Genomic DNA, 23,042 nt, shown 5'->3' with positions numbered 1-23,042 from the left:
AAACTGGGACTTAGTGATCAAAAAGTATGATGTGTCCATTAATGATACAGCTTACTTCAGTGTGTGAAGATCTCAAAGTTAGGTATATTAGGTAAGCAGTGCAGAAGCCATAGTTCTCTTCATGGTACTATGGATTTGCAGCCCCCAAAAGAATTATTGATGGGTAAAATCTTCGGGTCTACTGTATTTACACAAAAGTGTAAAGCAGTGAATACATATGGATCGAACCATATGCATCAAAAGTGCAAGCCGTCAAAAACTGTAAATGGAAATCTTCATAGGTGGAGATTTCCATTTACTTCAATGTAGTGCGATCTCAGAGTTGGTATATTTAAGTAGCGGGGGTGTGCGGGGTGCAGGGGGACTTGCCCCCCACCTACATCTTTTTTTTTTCTTTATTAACTTTCGACCGTTTAAGAGTTCGATCCATATGTGTTGATCTTTATGCATTCGAACTTTTGAACATTCAAGTTAATAATGTAGACCCAAATATTCTGAATGTAAAAGAACAGGTTTCAATGAAGTCAGCCTTGGATCCCCCCTGAAACCTTAAACATCAGGATACTGAGGAACCAAAACACCAAATACAAATGCCAAAAATATCAAAATGGGTATACCTTTCAAGTTTAAATGCTTTTTGCACTCCCTGAACATAGAAATAACAGTTGCACAGTTACAAAAATACAATGCAAAAATGTAGAGATAACAATGTTCTTGTTCAAATGGGCCACAAAGTGTTAGCATTTTACTCTAATATTCATACCTCTCAACTGTCCAGATTTTCACAGAATGTCCAGATTTTTGCCTCTTATTTTTGATCTCTTCCTCATAAAATTTGCTGTTTTCTGGCAAATCATTGAGGATTGAAATCACTAAATAGTACTAAATAATGACAGCCAGTTTGAGTCTCAGACTTCATATCCTTCAGAGAATATATAATGATGTCAAATCTGAATTCTATCAACATTCTAATTTTATATGAGCAATATTTAAAATCCATCCCTATTTTTTGGGCCTTTGTCCCCCTCCGTTTTTCTGGCTTTGTCCAGATTTTTTGTGCTGTGAGTTTGAGAGGTATGAATATAGTGGCTGGTATTATGTGTTTTAGTTACAGTGATATGCAAAAATAATGTTTACACAACTGGTGATGGCAAAAGGGGTGAGACTGAGGAACAAAATATGTTTTAGGCAGACTGCCCTTAAGGGTGACAGAAGAAGATGAGTAAAAGGTCAAGGAGCTGTAATTTACTAGATTGAATCATGACGTGCAGTGTGACACAGCATGTTAACCAACAAAATGGAAGGTGTTGCCTTTCAGGAGTGTAGACTATTGAGATGTCAGATAAGCCATGCGTTAGACTTAGTACTACTGAGAGCTGATTTAGAATATTACTTTCATGTCTAAAGCCTCTTATGGGAGAAAGAAATCAAAGCCATTTAGAATGTGAAGTAGAGGGGTTATCAGGACTGTAAAGGAGGGGACAAATGTGGTACAAAATAAATGTCTCTTAGTACTATAACAAGTATTTTTTTTACTGTTTAGGAGTTTAAGTCAATGCAAACATTTTGGTGTGTAATAAGTATATTATTATTATTATTATTATAATTTTGCTTGCAGGGTACTGTTTATATTGCTGACTGTAAATCAGAGAATCTGTAATACTGTGATGGAAACACTGTAATGGAGTTTCTCTTTGTTTTAACTTTTCAATGTTTAGGGTTTTTAATGTCATGGCAAGAACGGACCAAGTTTCTAAATCACAACATAAATAAATTTCATTATTTCTTCAGACCTTGATGTTTAACAGGCATATTTTCTGTAACATCTGCAATATATCCATAACAGTGTCTTTTCTAATTCATATCAAGTTTCCTCTACTGGTAACCTATTTAAATCTGGCTGGAAATTCTTTTTTACCCTTGTTTCTTCTAGCAGTACTGAAGCTAGTTTGATAGCCTTGTTCTACATTCCTATAGTTTGTACTGTGTGTCCTGATATTTTATAACTGTATGTCTTTCAGCAAGAAGGACACAATTGTCTCTGGGTGTGGCTGTTTCAATAAGTAATGCTACTTTTGTGTTTTTTTTTTTTTTTTTACTACATTAATGTGCCTTTTGTGCTTCTGATTTCTTCTGCTTTCTTAGTTGGTAATAGATGATCACATGTAATTGCTACTTCACACACACACACACACACACACACACACACACACACACACACACACACACACACACACACACACACACACACACACAAACTCATTTCTGTTTCTCTGCATTCTACATCCCGTTCCTTCCCTTTTGCTTCTGACCTTCCAGTGCTGTATGTCCATAACATGCCACCACTTCCTGCCTGGAAACAAGTTCAGAATGTAGTAGCTGCACAGGTACACTCATTGCTTCCTTATACTCCCAGAATGCTCTCATCTCACCCAGTCCTGATAAGTAGTTCTGTTTTCCAGCTTTTGTCTTTTTATCTAAACTTAAGATATGTAATGATCAAATGCGATGTGCTAAACAACTTTGAAATGTTTATTCAGAAAAGTATAATTGTAATTTTTGCACCAAGTATTCAGGACAAGAACACTGTAGGGTGATTGCTGCCCAGCACTGCTTCATTTCAAGTGTCAGATTTTTTGTGTCTAATTTTAAAAACCTACTACCAACCTGAAAAAAGCAGAACTTTGTGTCTTTAAAACAATGAAATAATGTGGTGCTGTCAGTCTAATCACATGATGAGGCACCCATGGTAACCACCTAACTACAGCTGTATATCGCCTTGGCAACTGAGCATGCTTTTGCTGCAACATAGTGGTTGTAGGCAGAAGAAGTTTTGCAGAGGATTTCTATTCCAGGTAATTGAGAATCTGTCAGAGATTAGGCATATACATTAATTGCCTGCCATTACCTTTGTTTTTATATAATCTTGTACTGGTTTAGTTAATATGTAATGTTTTGCTAAGCTACCTGCAGTTATAATAATTAGCTGTTTGGCATTAGATGGTTTGCACTTCTGAATGTGTCTGCTGTATTTCATTAACTTTTAAAAATGAAGGCTGTTAGCCTGCTGTGATAGTTTCCCATGAGTTACCATGAAGCTTCCTATTGTCAAGTAATGCAGACATGTATGCATATAGGTAATTGTTCTGCCTTATTGTATATACATTTTCATATTGCTTAGTAATGTATGCTTTTTACAGCACCCTGTTTGTGCTGGAGGTTACTACTGGAAAACTGTTCTCTCTCTTTCCCCACTTCATGTAGCTCCTTTCAGTTGCTCTCTCTCTCTCTCTCTCTCTCTCTCTCTCTCTCTAATTTTCTTTCTTTCTTTCTTTCTTTCTTTCTTTCTTTCTTTCTCACATACATGTTCTTCGGATAACTTGGTAAAAATCATGTTAGCTAAAAAACAAGTGTCTGCAGTGGACTGGGATAATTAAATAACATTATTAGCAACATTAAAGTCAGACCATGTTGAGGTAGTTCCATGGCTTGAATTAAGTCCATATGACCCAAGTTAGATTGGTGGCTTGCTGAAGGAACTGGTTTAGGAGAAATGGGGAGCAACAGCTAATGCTAGCTTGCCTACCATGGAGCACAGGCTATGGTTTGTCCATGAGAGAACTGTGATGATTGTGCTTGTTTAAACAGTGCATAGCACTGCATTTGGGGATAGTGAAAGTGGGACCATGCATGGTTCTAGTGATATATGCATTAGGGCAAAGTCACAATCTCCATGAGGAGACTAAGGACTTAGCAGCAAAACATTCCTAAACCTCATCATGGATGATGGCACCACTCATGGCACTCACAGCTTTTCCCTGATGAGAATGAATGGGATGATGGACTCTCGTCCAGGTGAATGAGCGGGTCAATAGACTGAATGGGAAGAAAGCTTAAAGGCCTGGATGGGGTCATGACAAAAAAAAAAAAAAAAAAAAAAACAGAAATTAGGACAAGTATCATAATCCTTCAGCAGCTATACAGTTAAATGTTCACCCAAGAATGTAGTCTAAAATCACCGGTGTCACCTTGGGTAGTGAGATCCTCTTCTGATGCCAGATATGTGCCTTTTTTTCTAGAGGAGTGAAAGTTAGGAGGTGTAGTCCTGCTCAGTACCATACTAGATTGCTAACGGTTTCTTACTGCAAAAAATAGGATCAACGGAATATGCTAAACTTAGTTAATGGCAACAATCAGCTAAAATCCAAAGAAAACAACAGAATCAGAAATGCCAGCAGATTTATTAACAAAACAAAACTTTTGGGACAATTCCCTTCATCAGTGTTAAGACTTAACACTGATGAAGGGCATTGTCCCGAAAGCTGTGTCTTGTTAATAAATTTGCTGGCGTTTCTGAGTCTAGTGTTTACTTAGGATTTTTTACTGCTATACTACATACCCCTCTACCCAATGTATGCTGTATAGTGATGTGGATGTGAGAAGAGCACAATTACCTTGCTATGAATGCCTTTATTGTTATCTAGCATCACTTTCTTCCAGCACTATTATGCCTGCCTACTGTGATGCATGTCAGTTCTACTCGGGCCCAACCAAGTAATACACAAATATGAAAATGTGAACTTAGATGTGAGAGAGAGAGAGAGAGAGAGATAGTTGGCCTAAGGCAGTAATCAAACTCAATTCATAAATGCTGCAGATTGTAGTTCTCCCTCCACACTGTTGAGTTGTCTTTTTAAGGCAGGTCTTATTCAAACAGGTAATTGTTAAACTTAATTAATTGCTTCTCCTTGAATTGTAGTAGTATTACATTAAATAAAAATAATTTAAATTACTAAAGAGCAAAACACAGTGATTTGATAAGAAATACAGGCCTTGTGCAAGAAATGTTCATACTCCTCTATACACTTTACTGTTATTTTGATACCATTATTTCAGCCTCTACTTTCCCACTGATTGCTTAAAAGACCAACAAATGGACTGGTCTAGGCGTACTCTGTAATTCTCTGTTTTTTCTCCTTGATTTTTCATAGTTACACTGTTAAATTATTATTATTTTTCAGTATCTCTTGCATAGTCTGTACAATCATGATAGTTAGTCATATGGTGTACACTAGTTTTTGGACTTTATTATGCAGTGTTTGTACTCTAACACAGTTTGGTCATAATTAAATAAAGAATGAGTATGTATGTATGTATCTCCCCCTTCTTATTCCTGTTTTTCTAACTTGTCATTTGCAAACTATTAAGTTGTTTTATTTCATACTGTAGATTATGCAAGTGACACTTTATTCCAGCTCGTTAGTAATATAGCCAGCCATCTCACTCCTGATTTTGAGAGAAAAATACTACATTGCTACTACATTGCTAAAATTAATTTAAAGTACATGCCAGCATTGGTATATTTCACTTGTAGACAGGTAATGAATATTCTGTATAACTGTTTACCTCTGATTTTCAGCATAGCTTCAGATAAAGGACATGAAAAAGCGCAGTGTACATTTAAACTACTGCCCATGAGGTATCTTTGTATTTTGTCTATAAATTAATATTTTACAATGTAAAAAAAACTACTACAAACAGTTTGTGGAAGATTACAGTTGTTATGACGTGCTGTACAACTATGCTTATACTAAATACTTGCTATTAATAATTGTCTTGATGTACAAGCTGTACTGTAACTCCTTACTTCAATTTTCATTAATATTTTATGAAAATTTTCATGATACAGTGGTTTTCTGAGCTTACCTCATTAAAAATAGATTTTTTTTTACAAAACCTGACCTAGCAACTACTTATGTTTTATGACCATGAATAATATCTCAGGCTTCAAAACCATACCTCTCAACCTGTAAGAGCAAGAAATCTGCAAAAAAATAAATAAAAGCTAAACAAAGGCCCAAAAATAGGGACAATATTTAAATATTGTTCATACAAACTTAGAAAGCTAATAGAATAACACGTTTTGCATTAGAATGAAATTTCTGTAGGGCATTGTGAAGATAGGTAAAGGCTGCCAGCCTAGCCAGATAGAATTTTATAGATAATTCTATCATTTGTAAATATTAATGTAAGCCACTTGCTTGTTCTCTTAAATGTGAAAAGACTGCATTGGATATTGGACTGCAAAAATGTAACAACAGTGCACTCTGCTGTAAAAAAGCTAAGTCAAGCAATTTATGACTGTCTTTGATGTCAAAATTCAGAGCCAATATGTCTAGAGGGAGGCATCCTGTCTATTGTTTTAAGACAAGAGTTAATAGCTAGAATTTACATGTATAAATGTCCTTTATTGCTCTGGTTTCTGACCAGGTGTAAAGAATGTAAATGTAGTTTCTGTTAGCCTGAGAACACCAGAGAAGTGTGAAGAATGATGTCATGTGAAGCAGCTCAGTGTTATCAATTTAAAGAGAAAGAATCAGAGAGCTCTGCACATTTGTCTTGAGAACATCCAACTCAGCACTGCCTGTGTCTAGATGTAAGGAGGATTTTAGAACTGTGTTTTCTCTTAGAAATAGCTAGGAATTAGGGAGATTAGACTAAGTGTTTTTCTGTGTTGATGTCAAAACTTTTCTATGGCATTATTTTAAGTATTTCTCTGCAATCTGTGAATTCTTGACTAGCACTGTGTAGTAAGAAGTATTGTCTTGTGTTTTTATTATTTATTATTAAATATTTTAAACCTTTCAACTGTGGCTGTTTTGTGTAGAGATAATTTAAGCTCTAGAATATATTGCATAGTGATACAATAGCAAGTCACTCCAAATAAGCTTTGCTGTTCAGTCACACTTACCATTTGGATAATAATATTGCACAGTAATAATTGGGCACCCTTTAATAAGAGCCTTTGAGTAGCTCATAAATATTAGTGGGTGGTGGCAAGTGGTACTTCTGTATAGTCTGGGTAAAAGGGGTACAGCTGGAGAACCTGTGCCAGCCTTCCCCAGGAGTGTCTGTGTGGTTGTATATAACTCTTATCTCAAAGTGTGTGTGTGTGTGTGTGTCAGCTACTTGGGCAGGGACACGAAGCACTGGCTGGACAGAGAGGGTGCTGGAGCTTTTAGCTTTCCCACTAGGCTGAGATCTGGACCCTATAGCTGTGCCAGTAGGGAGTCTTATCAGGGACCTGGAGAGAAAGGGAGAAACCAGCCCCAGGCTGACTGTGATCTCTGTGTGCTCTTAAGGGAAATTATACTTTACTGTGTGTGAATTTAGTATCCTTTCCCTAAATGGATGCCCCTCACTGGTGTTAGTGGTGAGGATTGAGCCTCCTTGATTGCTGGGCCAGTGCACGGGCATCACATATTAATTGTTTAGCAGTGGTGGGATATCCACACCACATATTAATTGTTTGGCAAATAGTAATTTACTTGTAGTAGCGTGGGTAGAGTGACTTCCTGTAGCTTGTGTACAGTGATCACTGAAGGTGTTTTGTACTCTAAATCATCCAAGCAGTGAATACTCAGAGTTCAGATCACAATTGTTTTATTTCTTTTGTTAACTCAGTTAGTCAGGGAGAGCAGGCCGCATGTCAGCAGAGGAGTATGGAAAGCTGACAAGGAGCCAGCTGGCTGAAATGTGCCAGGCTAGGGGACTGGTGCATGGAAACCTGACTAAGGCAGACATGATTGCAGCCTTGGTCACAGCTGCAACAGAAAATAGCAACCAGAAGGATGATCAGACTGGCAGTGGAGATATACCACACTCAGAGAATGGACAGCTCAATGTTTCTACAGATGACTTAATTTTCTACAGATGACTTAAAAACCTATTTGGAGCTAAAGAGACTTGAGTTGGAGGCCATGCATTTGGAAATAGAAGCAGTTGAGAGACTGAGATGTCTGCAGGCTGAGGAGAATGAGAAACTGCTATGCCTGGAAGCTGAGGAAAAGGTGAGGCAGAGGCAGCATGAGAAGGAGATGCTGACTCTTCGCCAGAGTCATGAAGGTAATGAGGAAGGGAGTAACTGGACCCCAGTAGCACAAAAGGTCAGTAAATTTCTTCCGCAGTTTAAAGAGGGGGATAATTTTGATAGTTTCATTCATATGTTTGAGAGGGTATGTAAACAGTATGATGTTGACCAAAGGTTCTGGGTACGGTTCTTGACCCCCTAACTCCATGGTACAGCTGTAACAGTGTTGTCTAAAATTTCTGATGAGGAATGGTTTGATTATACTGTTAAGAATTGCTTGTTAGAATGTTTTAAGCTAACACCTGAAATGTATATGAAATAGTTTTGTGAGCATAGATGGAAGGCAGATGAAAGTTTGTGTGAATATGTTGCTGAACTGAGCACGTATTTTCATAGGTGGTTGAGTGGATGTCAGGTTACTACTTTTGAAGGGCTGGCAGACCTTTTGGTGAGGGAACAAGCCCTTAGCACTTTGCCTGAGGACATGAGGATCTGGTTAGCTGATAGACAATGTGCTACTTCAGATGAGATGGGGAAGAAGGGAGACCTATACCTAGCAAGCAGGGCATCTCGGAACAGAAAAGGGACCCCCAGTACTGCTCATGGGTCTAAAGGAACCCAAGGTGGGCAGCACATACTGCCTCAACAGAATCTGCCAGTAGCAGGGGAAGTTTTGAATGCAACCAGTGTGGCCATGTGGCATACATATGTCTACGGAGGTAAGGTTGGGAACAAAAGGTGCGAGAGCCAGTAAGTGAGAAAGACAAAATGCCAATATTAGGTTTTCTTGAGACAACAGGGGTACTGAACTACCATCCTGCAGATGTCCTGATAGGGAAGGATTTGGATGAGGCAGTACCATGTGCTTATGCAGTTACATGCAGTCACGCTTTGAGACAAGCATGTGGGTCTGGTAGCCTGGGGATACCCAGATAAACCACATACTTCCAGGCAGGACTGGTGAGGTGGTTACTTCAGGGAGGGAGCTACTCTGTAGCAGTGAGACTGAATGTGAGCCACAGCTGCTTGTGTGTACTGATGTTCCCTTGGACAGAGTGACTGCAAAGTAAGAGGTGAGTAGTAGTACCCAGGCTGACAGTGAGGCACCACTGGCAGAGGATGCCAGACATCCTGTGGAAGGGGACCTGGAAGGGTTACAAAGAGACAGGCTCATCTTTCAGACCCTACATTGCAAGGCCTGAGGCAAGTAGCTATGGAGGCACCTTAATTCTCAAGGGAAGGATGAATCTGTATATACTGGGACAAAGAGTTATTGTACAGAGAGTGGACCCCTGAGGAAGGGCTAGAAGGTGAGAGGGTACAAAAATTGGTAGTGCCTAGAGCCTACCATCTGGTGCTTCTATCCATAGCCCATGATATTCCATTTGCAGGTCATATGAGCATAAAATGTACAAAGAGAGATATTGTGCAGAACTTCTATTGGCCTGGAATTTCCAGAGATGTAACAGGGTACTGCAGGACCTGTGAGCAGTGACGAAGGGTAGGCAAGACAGTAGACAAGGTGAGAGCTCCTTTGATGCCTTTGCCTGTGATTGAGGATCCATTTCAAAGGGTAGCTATGGATATTGTGGAGTCTCTGAGTACCCCAAGTTCCACAGGGAAAAAGTAAATCCTAGTGGTAGTAGATTATGCTACAAGATACCCTGAGTCCTCTACTGAGACAGAAAAAGTGGCAAATGCTTTGTTAGAGATTTTCAGCAGGGTAGGTTTCCAAAAAGAAATAATGACTGGCAGACGTGTCAATTTCATGTCAGACATGCTGGCTTGTCTGTGGAAGTACTGTGGGGTAAAGCACATGAAGACCACCCCCTACAATCCACAGACTAATGGTCTCGTTGAGAGTTTAAATCAAATCCATGCTACAGGCATTTACAGAACAGTTTAAGAGGGAGTGAGACAAATATTTGCCCCATCTGTTATTTGCTTACAGCGAAGTTCCCCAGGAATCCACAGGTTTTTCACCCTTTGAGTTGCTGTATGGGCATAGGGTGAGAGGATCTCTAGATTTAATTCGAGATGAGTGGGAAGGTGAGTGTGAACCTCACAAGGAGTCTGTTGTAGCATATGTCCTAAACATCAGGACAAGGCTCAGGGAACTCATGAGTTTGGCCCAGGAGAACCTGGCAGAAGCCCAACAACAGAAAAAGGTGTGGTATGACAGAAATGCTCAAGCTAGAGAGTATGCTGTGGGGCAGCAGGTAATGATTCTCATTCCTGTCAGACACAACAAGCTGCAAGCAGCTTGAGAGGAACCCTACAAGGTGGTAATAAAGGTAAGTGATGTTAACTACATGGTGAAACTGCTAGGCAGAAGGCAGGGGCACAAATTGTACCATGTTAACATGATGAAACCTTACCATGATAGGGAGTCCCTTGTGCTGAGCATTTGCACTGGATTGCAGGAGGAGTCTGAGGGAGATCTGGCGACTGATCTCCTCAGTGATTCTCAGACTGACACCTCAGTGGAAGGAGTAGCAATGTCCTAGCATCTATCTCCTACCCAGGGTCAAGAAATGCATACAGTGTTACAGGAGTTTGGGGACATGTTCACTGGAAAACCAGGGTGCACCCACCTGGTGCAGCACCAGATGGATACAGGACCCTAAAGGCCTATTACACAGGTCCCTTATAGGGTGTCCGAGGGAGTCAAACAGACTCTGAGAGAAGAGATACAGGAGATGTTGGAACTATGGGTGATTCAAGAGTCCAACAATCCCTGGGCCTCCCCAGTGGTGCTGGTGCCAAAGAAGGATGGTAGCACCAGGTTCTGTGTGGACTACAGGAAATTAAATAGTCACACAGAGTCAGATGCTTACCCTATGCCTAGGACAGATGAGGCCCTAGAGAAGCTGGGTGGGGCTAAGTATCTTACAACCATTGATCTTACCAAGGGTTACTGGCAGGTGCACTTGATTGTCAGTGCTAAAGAGAGGTCAGCCTTTGTGACTGCTTTTGGCTTGTATGAATTCACAAAGATGCCCTTTGGGATGAAAAATGCCCCAGCAACTTTCCAGAGGCTGGTAGATCATATCCTAGCTGGCGCTGGAGGGTTTGCCTTGCTTCCCTAGATGATATTGCCTTCTACAGCCATTCCTGGCAAGAGCAGCTTCAACATGTCAGGGAGGTGCTGGGCAGACTACAGAGGGCAGGGTTGACCATTAAGCCGAGCAAATGTCAGGTGGGTATGGCACAGGTTTCCTACCTGGGACATAGAGTGGGGAGTGATAAGATCAGGCCAGAACCTGCCAAAGTAGAAGCCATTCAGGCATGGCCTGCATCTGTTACCAAAAAGCAAGCGAGGACATTTTTAGGGACAACAGGGTACTACAGAAAGTTCATCCCCAGTTATAGTACTATAGCTGCCCCCCCTCACAGACCTGACAAGGAAGAACAAGCCAGATAAGGTAGTGTGGACCACAGCATGTGAGCAGGCATTCCAGAAGCTTAAAGAAGTTTTGGGAGGATCCCCTGTGTTAGCCAGTCCAGATTACAGCAAATAATTTATTTGTTGTGCAGGTGGATGCTTCAAACCATGGGGTGGGGGCTGTACTTAGCCAGATTTCTTCAGAGGGAGAAGAGCGCCCAGTGGTTTATCTCAGTCATAGGTCTTCAACCAGGGAGGAATGCTTTGCAGCTGTAGAAAAGGAATGTCTAGCCATAGTGTGGGCACTGCAAAAACTTCAGCTTTATTTGTATGGAAGAAAATTCACCATAGAGACAGATCACAATCCCCTAACATGGTTAAACAAAGCTAGCCAGCAAAATGCCAGGTTGCTAAGATGGAGCCTAGGGTTGCAAGCATATGATATGTCAGTGCAGCACCAAAGTGGGATTAGTAGCGCCAATGCAGATGGGCTCTCAAGACAGGGAATGGGGTAAGGTATACTCAGATAGACCTAACCCTCTCAAGCAGCGTTTCTCAAGGATCACTTGAAAAACTAGCTTGAGTTCTTCGAGGGGGAGATGTGTGAAGATGGGTAAAGGCTGCCAGCCTAGCCAAATAGAATTTTGTAGATAATCCTGACATTTGTAAATATTAATGTAAGCCACAGGCTTGTTCTCTTAAATGTGAAAAGGCTGCATTGGATATTGAACTGCACAAATGTAACAACAGTGCACTCTGCTGTAAGAAAGCTAAGTCAAGCATTTTATGACGGTCTTTGATGCCAAAATTTGAAGCCGATATGTCTAGAGGGAAGCATCCTGCCTATTGTTTTAAGACCAGAGTTAATGGCTAGAATTTGCATGTATAAATGTCCTTTATTGCTCTGGTTTCTGACCAGGTGTAAAGAATGTGAATGTAGTTTCTGTTAGCCTGGGAACACCAGAGAAGTGTGAAGAATAATGTCATGTGAAACAGCTCTGTGTTATCAATTTAAAGAGAGAGAATTGGAGAGCTTTGAGCATTTGTCTTGAGAACATCCAACTCAGCATTGCCTGTGTCCAGATGTAAGTAGGATTTTAGAATTGTGTTTTCTCTCAGAAATAGCTAGGAATTGGGAAGATTAGACTAAGTGTTTTTTCTGTGTTGATGTCAGAACTTTTCAATGGTATTATTTTAAGCATTTCTCTGTGATCTCTGAACTCTTGACTGGCACTGTGTAGTAAGAAGTATTGTCTTGTGTCTTTATTATTGTTGTACTGTTTTGTGTAGAGATAATTTAAGCTCTAGAGTACATTGCATATATATAGTGATACCGTACCAAGTCACTCCAAATAAGCTTTGCTGTTCAGTCACACTTACCATTTGGATAATAATATTGCACAGTAATAATTGGACACCCTTTAATAAGGGCCTTTGACTACTGATAAATACTAGTGGGTGGTGGCAAGTGATACGACTGTATAGTCTGTTTAAAAGGGGCCAGCCTACCCCAGGAGTGTCTGTGGGGTTGTATATAAATCTTATCTCAAAGTGTATGTGTTTTTGTGTGTCAGCTACTTGGCAAGGACACGAAGCACTGGTTGGACAGAGGGGGTGCTGGAGGTTTTAGCTTGCCCACTAGGCTGAAGTCTGGACCCTATAGCTGTGCCAGTGGGGAGTCTTATTGGGGACCTAGAGAGAAAGGTAGAAACCAGCTCCAGACTGACTGTGATCTCTGTGTGCCCTTAAGGGAAATTGTACTTTACTGTGTGTGTATTTATTAACCTTTCCCTATATGGACGCCCTTCACTGGTGTTAATGGTGAGGAATGAAGCTCCTTCATTGCTGGGCCAGTGCACAGGCATCACAGGTATAAAGTATGAAACTCAATTGTCTGTCATTATTTTATAACTTCAATTTTTAATGATTTGTCACTAATTTGTCAGAAAACTGCAATTTTATGAAAAACAGACCAAAAATATGAGACAAAAAATCTGGATATTCTGCAAAAATCTGTACAGTTGAGAGGTATGTTCAAAATTCTTTTTACCAAAGACATAAAACAGCAAGCACTGCCACTTTCATGACATATTATGGACAAATGACATTACTGAAAATGGCATATGACAGTTTTATATATTGCAATGATTTGCTTGTAAATATTAGTACAGTTTTAGGACTTCATTCTACATTTATAGCAGATCTTCATTATACAATTAATCACATGTTTGTGTTAGTGTGTAAAGTAAAACAACACATTGTATGTATTAGAATTAATGTGTGTGTGTGCATTTATATATATATATATATATATATATATATATATATATGTATATATATACATATATATGTGTGTGTGTGTGTGTTTATTTTGAAACTCTAATAGTATCACCATTACATATCTGACAAAAAGAAAAATGATGCATAGATGGGTTTCACTTCCTGCTTGAAGAGGTGGCGATATTCACTAGCTGCAAAAACAGATTTTTAAAGTAGTATATATTTTTTGTTTAACATGAAATATTATTCAAACAAAACAGACAAAGATAAAGAGTGAAAACAGCATAACATTACAGTGGTTTGCAGTCTTTTTGCATTGCATAGTGCACTTTTAATTGACCTCAGTGGCCAGATCCATTTTTAATAAGCGCACCAAGTTATAGTTTAATAGAGTAATATTTTGGATCTAACTCAGAACCAAGGTTTACAATGGACCTTAAAATGATAAGTTTTCAGTATACTCTTTCCATTTCAGTGCTGAGCAAACTCACCACAATAATAGGACTAACTGTAGATTGGTAGTATTGCTTAATCCTTAACAGTTTCGCTTAATCAGTAACAGCTCAACTGTAAAGTGAATCCAAAAAATGATGTGTCAGGATTGTAGAGCTCACTTATCCCATATCTTCCATTTTTATTATATAAGGATATGCCAACCTGAGTTTTATTACTTAATTCTGAATCCCTTAATTCCGGCAAAGGAAGTAACATCTCCTATATAGTAGGTGCCATTGATGTCTTCCAGTTCCCAGCTACACTATTTAGCAACCAACAGGATCAGAGCCATTAATGCTTTTGTATATCATGACCTACTCTGTATTTCCCATGCAAGTGAAATAAAAATTAAATTCCTGGAGAGGCCATTGAATCTCTAACACAGCAGCTTACCAGTTCCTGGCAAATTTTCAAGTTTTTGGCAGTTCAAAAAATATGCTGCCATGTCCCCCTTCTGTCCTGCGGGCATCTTCAATGGTGTGGGCTGACTCCTGGGAACAATTTATTTAATCTTTCGGGGGTATAGAAGTACTTGTGTAACCATTTCTATGCAAATATTCTAAACTCATGGGATTTAGTAATAATTTTTGAGGTTAGGCAGATGTCCCTCCTTTGCTTCTTCAGAATCTGTGTTCTTGTCAGTTGTACCCAATTGTAGATTAGCTGCTCTACTAACTTTCTGTTCATAAAACTTTTGGCTGCATAAATTCTGCTCACTATTCTCTTACTCTCGTATTCTTAGCTTCCAGTGATCTGGTTTCAATGGGGAAGAACTCTTTATCAAATGATTTTAATATATTTAGCAAGCCTCTATATCTTGGTAGTTCTTTCCATCATGGGTTGTATCTATCTATTAACGCAGACCATTTAATCAGTCTTTGTCCCAGCCTGAATTGTTGCCAAAATAAAATCTGATCTCTGTTCCATCACTGAGTCAATAGAAGCTAATGTCAATGTGATTGTTTTTTTCCAGCAATCCAATAGGATCCATTTTGAGCCTCCAGGGAGAATATTTTAATACAGTAGTAACCTGATGAACCTTATTACAAACCAGGCTTAGAAGGGTTAGGTATTACTTGACCTCAAGCCTTGGGACTTAACATTCAGTTTAAGAACTACACTACTATATCCCTTGTGTGTTAAAGCCATCTCTTTCCACTGCTGTCTATAGTTTAAATTTTAGATTAAGTTGTTGTTGTGTCTTTCGGCTTTTCCCGGTTAGGGGTCGCCACAGTGGAACTCCAGTCCGCTAATGATTGGTAGTTGATTTTTACATGCCGAGTTACCAGCCCTGACACACAACCTTCAATGAAGGTATGCCCATTCGCGCATGTCTTCACGCAGAAGACGCTCTAGTTGAGAATCGAACCGGACAGCGTCTTACTGTGAGGCGACAACACTACCACAGCACCACCACCGGAATTTTAGATTAAGTAAGCTAGATTTTTCTGGGTCGCATTGTGGTGTGGCAATGCTAGGCCCCTTTATTCCCTGAGGAGAATCATCTTATTACAAGCAACTTGTGGCTTCCCATATAAATGTTGTTATATATCTCCAGAGACTGTCCCACATCTGTTCCTCAGAATCATAGAGAGAAAGGCCTGGCCTGTATATTACACTTAACGGACCAAGGACATCTTGATTGCCTGGACTTTGTGATCTGGGTCTGCTGCCATTGTCTTCCATCTCAGGACAGTGTCTGAAAAATTATTGTTGTAAAAAAACAAACCAAGAAGAAACTTTGCAGTGTGGAGGGTGTGATGTTCACTTCCTGAATTATGTCATGCACTGAGTTCACTTAATTAAAATCAAACTGTAAAATATAACTATAAAATACGTGCTACAAAATAATCAAATATAAAATAGTAGGTAGTCCACAGCTGAGTTAAAATGGAATATCCTTTATTGAAACACACAGACAAGTGATCCTAGTTGAGTATAATGAAAAGTATCAAAAATATTCCTTATATATAATCAGGCTGTTTGGAGCAAGGGAGTAGTTACAGAGGGCGGGTCTGTTAAAAGCAATAAAAGCATTAAAATCATTCCTTTAGCCAAGTCCCCATTCCCCCTTAACACCATAGTGGAATCAGAGACTGTTCTCCTAAAACTGAATCTAGAAAGCTAGAGACAAATTACAATCTAAGACCTGTGTATTAACACTTTGTATAGGCTAACTAACTAGTCAAAAGTTTATTAATTAAGAAACAAACTAACTAAAAAATGACTGACAGACTGACTAACAAAAAAGATCTACCACTTGACATCTACCAGGATAAATATTAATAAATATACAACTTTTAACAAAGATCGCGTTTGTATCAAATAAATGCTTCGTTAGGTTTGTGTGTCAAAAACAAATCATAATATGAATGAACGTGCATAGACCTACAGCTAAACACCTAAGTAGGATGAAAAACATAAAAACAATTGCTAAGCTGGAAATACAGTGATAAATATTAAAAATAAAGCACTAAGGTAAGGCCATGGGTATTTGTTAAGGTGTGGCATCTAACTAAGAAAAGACTTAGTTTGAGTGTGTAAGTCTGCACTCAAGAGTAACTACAACCTTTAAAGTAGAAAAAGACTAGGCCCATGCACATTGTGTTCGCTATCAGACATTCGCTGCCTAAAAGGAAAAAGTGCAACAAGATCGTTCAGTTTAAAATCTAAAGTAGCATTTAATGTGAGCCATCAAAAATGATTACTGTATGCATGAGCCACTTAAAGTACGTCCTTTATAACATAGTAAGTTAGTGCTAAAAGAAGTAAACAGTGTTTGTTATTTGTTTTTATACACAATATAAGCAATTAATGTCAGCATTAGTTAGTCCCATATCAGTCTTTTAAACAGTGGGGGAGTTTTCTGCGATCTAGTATGCTTTCAGTAGAGCAATAATAATAAAGCCCCAGTTTTCTAAAAGAGTTCAGTTTCAGCTGCCACAGTAGTTCACGTTTTTCTAAAATATTAGGGATGTCTCATTCCAGTTCCAAAAGGTCCACATGGTCAATAATTTGAAATTTAAAGCCATTGTCTCTTTTGTATAGCTGCAGGTACCAAGCCAGTGCGTTATTCGTCCACTCAGCTCTAATTTCAGAAAGATGGCCAGAAATCCTTCTTTTAAGTCTGTTTCCCACATAAAATGCTTCACAGTCATTGCAACTAGCCTTGTAAACCACCTGCATTGAGTTACAATCACCTCCTGCATTGGTTTTAATAATTTTCTTTAAATACGGGCAGAAAAACATGTCTCCCTCCTGTATGTGGTGACAAAAGACACAGTTGGCTCCACACTTATTGGTGCATGTATCCTGTGGTTTGGGCCTGTCTTCAACCCATCTCCTGATGTTCCTGACTTTTTTATACACACAAAGGAAGGAGCTTCTCCGAGAATGTCTATTAAATATGAGCTTTCAGTAATTATGGCATAGTTCTCTCTAATAACATTAATAATGCTGTAATACTCAACAGTAAAAGTCAAGATATAACTGTCTTTAAATGTGTTGTCCATAGATTTCTTTAACACCCTCCTATAAGGTATGTTAAGTGCTGGTACATTTTTACTTTTTAGTTCAATTATAGGTTACAAAATGCTTCTTAACATCTTGCTTCTGTATCCCCATACCAAAAATCATTTTCAAGTTCATTAGGTTCTTAATGAAGGGTTCCATTTTTGTGGTGATCCTAGCCAACCTCTAGCCCTGGGACTTAACGTTATATTTTTGTCCTGGTGCGATGGAGACTCTTATTAAGTAGCAGGAGGTTTACTCTGGTAGGTTTACTATAACGATCTGTGTCAATTTTACCTTGGTCGAAGTCTTTGGTCATCTGCATATCTAAGAAGACTGCCGAGGTGAGGCTGTGGGAAGAATTAAAATGCAGGAAGCTGGTGGTTTGATTCATTTAGTTGATAAGCTCTTCTAATTTAGCACTGTCTCCTTTCCACACAATAAAAATGTCAATCGTTGTCACACTTGCACTGATGCAGTATTTTCATGTTCATTCAAAGCATCGCTACTGGGACAGATTCCAAAAGGTATGGAGCAAAAAAGTGGAGCCTATCAACTGAGAGTCAGATACTACCCTGACTTCCAAATGGTGTCATATTCTCACAGATACAAGAGGCAAAGGGAAAGTTTCAGTAGTGTAATAGTAATATGGAGCTTTGGATGCAGGATTCAGTACTAGCAATGCATGCAGTTTCCCTGCCCATTGAAACATTTGCAGTCAAAACTAATGTTTCACTTGAACCTACATAATAAGATTCTAAGACATGCAATGCAAGTGAGTCTTAATATGTCTTAACAGCATACTCAGAGAGTTGTATGAGTATCTACTAAATTTCTGATCACCTCTGTCAATACAGAGGTCAAATCTGGTGCCTAACATCATACGGTTCATAATCTCAACAACTGGACTCCAGGATTAGAGCCAGTAGTAATACAGTCAGATAAAGGAGTACCTCTCAACTGCTCCTGAATTTCAGAAACATCTCTCCTATTCTTTATGATTATGAGACATAAAATGGTAATTAAAAATAGCAGAAAAATCTCAGCTACTTTAATATTTTGTGTATAAATGAAAGTACTAGCTTGAAACAGAACATATTTTATTTTGTATAAACCATAACATGATTCTGATGCATTTTTGTGCATTGCACTGCTCTTATCAAATAATAATTTTAATGTCTGATCACTACCATATGTGCCAATTAAGAGATAAAAAATTTTACAATCAATGCTGATACAAGATGCTCCAGTTTTTTATTCAGATCTGATATTGTTAATCTGTGTCCTCTTTAATATTTCAAAAATATACAAATCTTTCCAAATGTTGTCCTGCAGACATAAGAAATTGATACTTGAATTTTGTCTGCTCTATCCTGTAGTTAAAAAACAGCTATCCTTAGTTCTAAATGTTATGTACAGATCTGTAGTGCAGAAATTACTTTAGACATTTGTTTCATTTCTGGGGTCTATCGGCAAAAATATTTCTGAACAATGCCTAGAAGACGAGATCCAGAAATGGACACAGATTATTTTTGTCTTGCAGTAATTTGTGCTTCACCATGTAAATGTTTGCTGCTAGAGTGGTTTAAGGAGGGATCTATTCACTGCTGCTTTAAATTGCTATATATTTGCACAAGTGGTAATCATCTTTTTTAACTAGTTATGTGGTCTGATCTTGTAGACCTATTTTAGTATTGCACAGGCATTTACTGTACCTATTAAGACAACAGGTCTTTGGGAGGTGGGGAGAAATCAGAGTGCACAGAAGAAATGCACAGAGAAAGCATAAAAAAACAGAAAACATTAACTGAAGATTAGGAAAAGGCAGAAAACCCCGAAATGGTGAGGCACCAGCAATAACCACATTTTTACACTTTAAACAATGAGTAACAGTGAGGGGGACACTGGACAACAAGAAAAGAACATGAGTTCAGGAGCTGGAATGAAGTTACTCTGCATATCAAACTAAATATGAGCTTGGGAGGTGGAAGAATGACCTTGGACAATAAACTATAATCGAGAGTTCAGGATGTGTCAGGGTGACCCTAGACAACAGACATGAGTTTAAGAGGATGGAAGGAATGACCCTATAAAATGTGCAACAAATTATTCAGAATACTCAACTTACTTTTCTAATCCATGGTATCTGAGGTGTCATTCTGCAGTTTCATCTCAAAAGGATATTTTACTTTTGTGGTATATTTTCTTTACACCTTTTTCTGCCCAAAATCAACACTGGCATGAGAATAATTAAGGGCAGCACAACTGGTCCTGAAATTTGGTCCTGTAAGTGAAACTTTGCAGATCTGGTTTAAAAGTGTTGGACCTCATGGTCCTGAAATTAGGCCCCATAAGTGAAACTTTGCAGATCTGCTTTAAAAGTGTTGGACCTCATGGTCCTGAAATTAGGCCCTGTAAGTGAAACTTTGCAGATCTGCTTTAAAAGTGTTGGACCTCATGGTCCTGAAATTAGGCCCTGTAAGTGAAACTTTGCAGATCTGCTTTAAAAGTGTTGGACCTCTTGTAGCTATGAGCAAATGATAATAAGATGAAATCTTGACTCATAAAACTTTGGTAATAATTAATAGTTGGGCAGCATGGGCCAAATATGTTTAAAATATTTATCTTAAGGTCTACTTTGCGAAAACATCTCAGAATGTGACTTTACAGTCTCTAAATATTTTTCCAATGCGCCTTGTTTGAAACCAGTTTTAGAAGTCCACAGACATATCTTTGACAACCACTTCACTAAACCCAGCTTTCATGTAAACAACAATGGAAGCTCTGTTTGGCCAAACTTAATTTAAGTTTATTTTTTCAAAGTAGTTTTACCCCAAGTCCCCAGCACATGATCATAGCTAAATCTTAGGTCACTATAAAAGACGACATTCCACTTTTGCAGTGGCTACATTCCTCCCCTGGTCAAATCACATTTTGACCAACTCCATGGCACAGAGAAATAGAGTTCTGACTAGGAGCTAAATAACAGGCTGTCTTCTTGCTTTGGTCCATTCACCAGGTGCCTGTTTCCTATTGAAATGTCTGTGACTTGCAAGACAAAGTTCTTAAATGCCAAAAATAAGCCTGAAAATGCAGAAGAACGAATATTAAACATTGCTGATCCATGAAAGATCTAACCCTCTCTGCCTTTCTGTTCCTTTACAGAACAAATGGTTTCTCAATTACCCGTTTAAAGTAATTAAACCTTCATCAACAAATAAGTAAGACATGTTGGTGTGATAGATTCATATCTGACCATTGTTCCCCACCTCTAGGACAAACTTTTGCTACATGTCAAGCAGAGTAGCACCCTTCCCACCTTTGATGTAAACCTAGATGATTGGATGAGTACCCTCATTTTCTCCCCAGCCTAAGTTCTGCAGCCCTCCTTGAGGCTGCAAGGAACTTTGGAATAGAAGTCATTGACTAATCTTGTAATGGACTATGTCTATATTGTATGTATATATATATATATATATATATATATATATATATATATATGTGTGTGTGTGTGTGTGTGTGTGTGTGTGTGTGTGTGTATATATATATATATATATATATATATTTTATATATATATATATATATATATATATATATTTTATATATATATATATATATATACACACACACACACACACACACATACATACATACACACACAAATATACGTGTGTGTGTGTGTGTGTGTGTGTGTGTGTGTATGGATATATATATATATATATATATATATATATATATATATATATATAAATGTAAATGTGTGAGGTTATTTCAGTGAATTAATCCACAAAAAGTATATGACAATGACAATATGAATACAAAGAGAGGTTTTATGTATATCACATAATATACATGGGTTCCTATCACGTCATCGAACTTTTATAAGTTCGAACCACAGATGGTCGAGACTATACGGTCAAATTTGTAAAAGTTCGAACGTGTGAATGGAAATCTCCATAGGCAGAGGTTTCCATTCACTTCAATGTGGTGCGATCTCGGAGTTGGTATATTTAAGTAGCGGGGGGGTGTGGAGGGTTCAGAGGGGCTTGCCCCCCATTTACAACAGTTTATTTTGTTGTCCATTGTGTTTTTTTTTTTTTAGGTAGTCAAAGTTATGTAACCTTGATATAACGGTTCAACCATTAGATGTTCGAAGTTATGTAACTTCGACTATGTGATATAGACCCATTATACACATAGACAGACAGACACAATGTCCAGATTTTTGCCTCATATTTTTGGTCTGTTTCTCATAAAATTGTGTTTTTTCTGGCAACTCCCTGGTAAATCATTGAGAACTGAAAACAGAAAATAATGGCAGACATTTAAGCTGAAGACTTCATATCCTTCAGAAAATTTATACTAATGCAAAATTTGTTGTTCTATTAACTTTCCAAGCTTGTAAGAGCAATATTTAAAAGGTGCCCTTATTTTTGGGCCTTTGTCCCCCCATTATTTGTGGCTTTGTCCAGATTTCTTGCTGTAAGAGGTTGAGAGATATGGGGGTGTAACAGGTAGGTAGGGGGTGTATGGGTTCATATCTCTCAACTGTACAGATTTTCACAGGATGTCCAGATTTTTGCCTTATATTTTTGGTCTGTTCCTCATTAAAATTGTCTTTTTTTTTTGACAAATTACTGGGATGATTTAAGGATTAATGTTACTAAATAATGACATGCATTTGAGTTTCAGACTTAATATCCTTCAGAAGATGCATTCTAATACAGATCCTGTTATTCTAGCAATTGTCGAAGTTTATAAGCACAATATTTAAAATGTGTCCCTAGTTTGGACCTTTGTCCTCCCTCGTTATGACAGGTTTTGTTCAGCTTAAGAGATTGTGAGGTATGGTGTGTGTGTGTGTGTGTGTGTGTGTGTGTGTGTGTGTGTGTGTGTGTGTGTGTGTGTGTGTGTGTGTGTGAGTGTATGTAAGAGGGAGGGTGGTGTGTGTGTGTGTGTGTGTGTGTGTGTGTGTGTGTGTGTGTGTGTGTGTGTGTGTGTACGTATGCGTGTGTGTAAGAGGTAGGTAGCTTACCCCTCAAATGTCTACGTTTTTCCAGTATGTCCAGATTTTTGCCTCATGTTTTTCTCTGTTCCTCATGAAAATGATTGAAATTGCTAAATAATGACAGACATTTGAGTTTTAGACTTCATATCCTTTAGAAAAATGCATACTAACACATATCCTGTTATTCTAGCAATTTTCTAAGTTTATGAGAGCAAGATTTATAATCTGTCCCTATTTATTTTAGGCTTTGTCCAGATTTCTTGCACTACTAAGAGGTTGAGGTGTGTACACGTGAGAGTGAAATGACTTAGTTAGGATTAGCATGTGGTTAGTAATTACTTAGGCTCAAGCTTTGTAACTTAGCTACAGTAAATAAGAGCCTAAATCCTCTACCTCAACTACCAAGTTGCATTTTTCAACGAACTGGGCTTCAGGTGCATTTTCAAGGAATTGTGAACTTCAAAGGAAGAGAAGTTTACTGCTGCTCATGCTG

At 38.4% G+C, this 23,042-nt stretch overlaps 1 protein-coding gene across 1 annotated transcript in view; it reads left to right on the top strand.

The window, feature by feature from the left end:
* The first annotated feature begins 2,775 nt into the window (after positions 1-2,775).
* Positions 2,776-23,042, top strand: part of LOC122805622 (thioredoxin domain-containing protein 6-like) — a 563,041-nt gene continuing 542,774 nt past the window's right edge. The window contains exon 1 of the mRNA XM_044075878.1: positions 2,776-2,855. The gene's annotated coding sequence lies outside the window, so the exon portion shown is untranslated. The remainder of the gene's footprint in view (positions 2,856-23,042) is intronic.

The sequence above is a fragment of the Protopterus annectens genome, chromosome 6.part1 (assembly GCF_019279795.1).
Source record: "Protopterus annectens isolate FY-2018-M chromosome 6.part1, PAN1.0, whole genome shotgun sequence".
In the NCBI taxonomy this organism is placed as follows: domain Eukaryota; kingdom Metazoa; phylum Chordata; order Ceratodontiformes; family Protopteridae; genus Protopterus; species Protopterus annectens.
The sequence above is the reverse complement of the archived record's forward strand: the minus strand, read 5'-3'. Positions and strand labels throughout refer to the sequence as shown.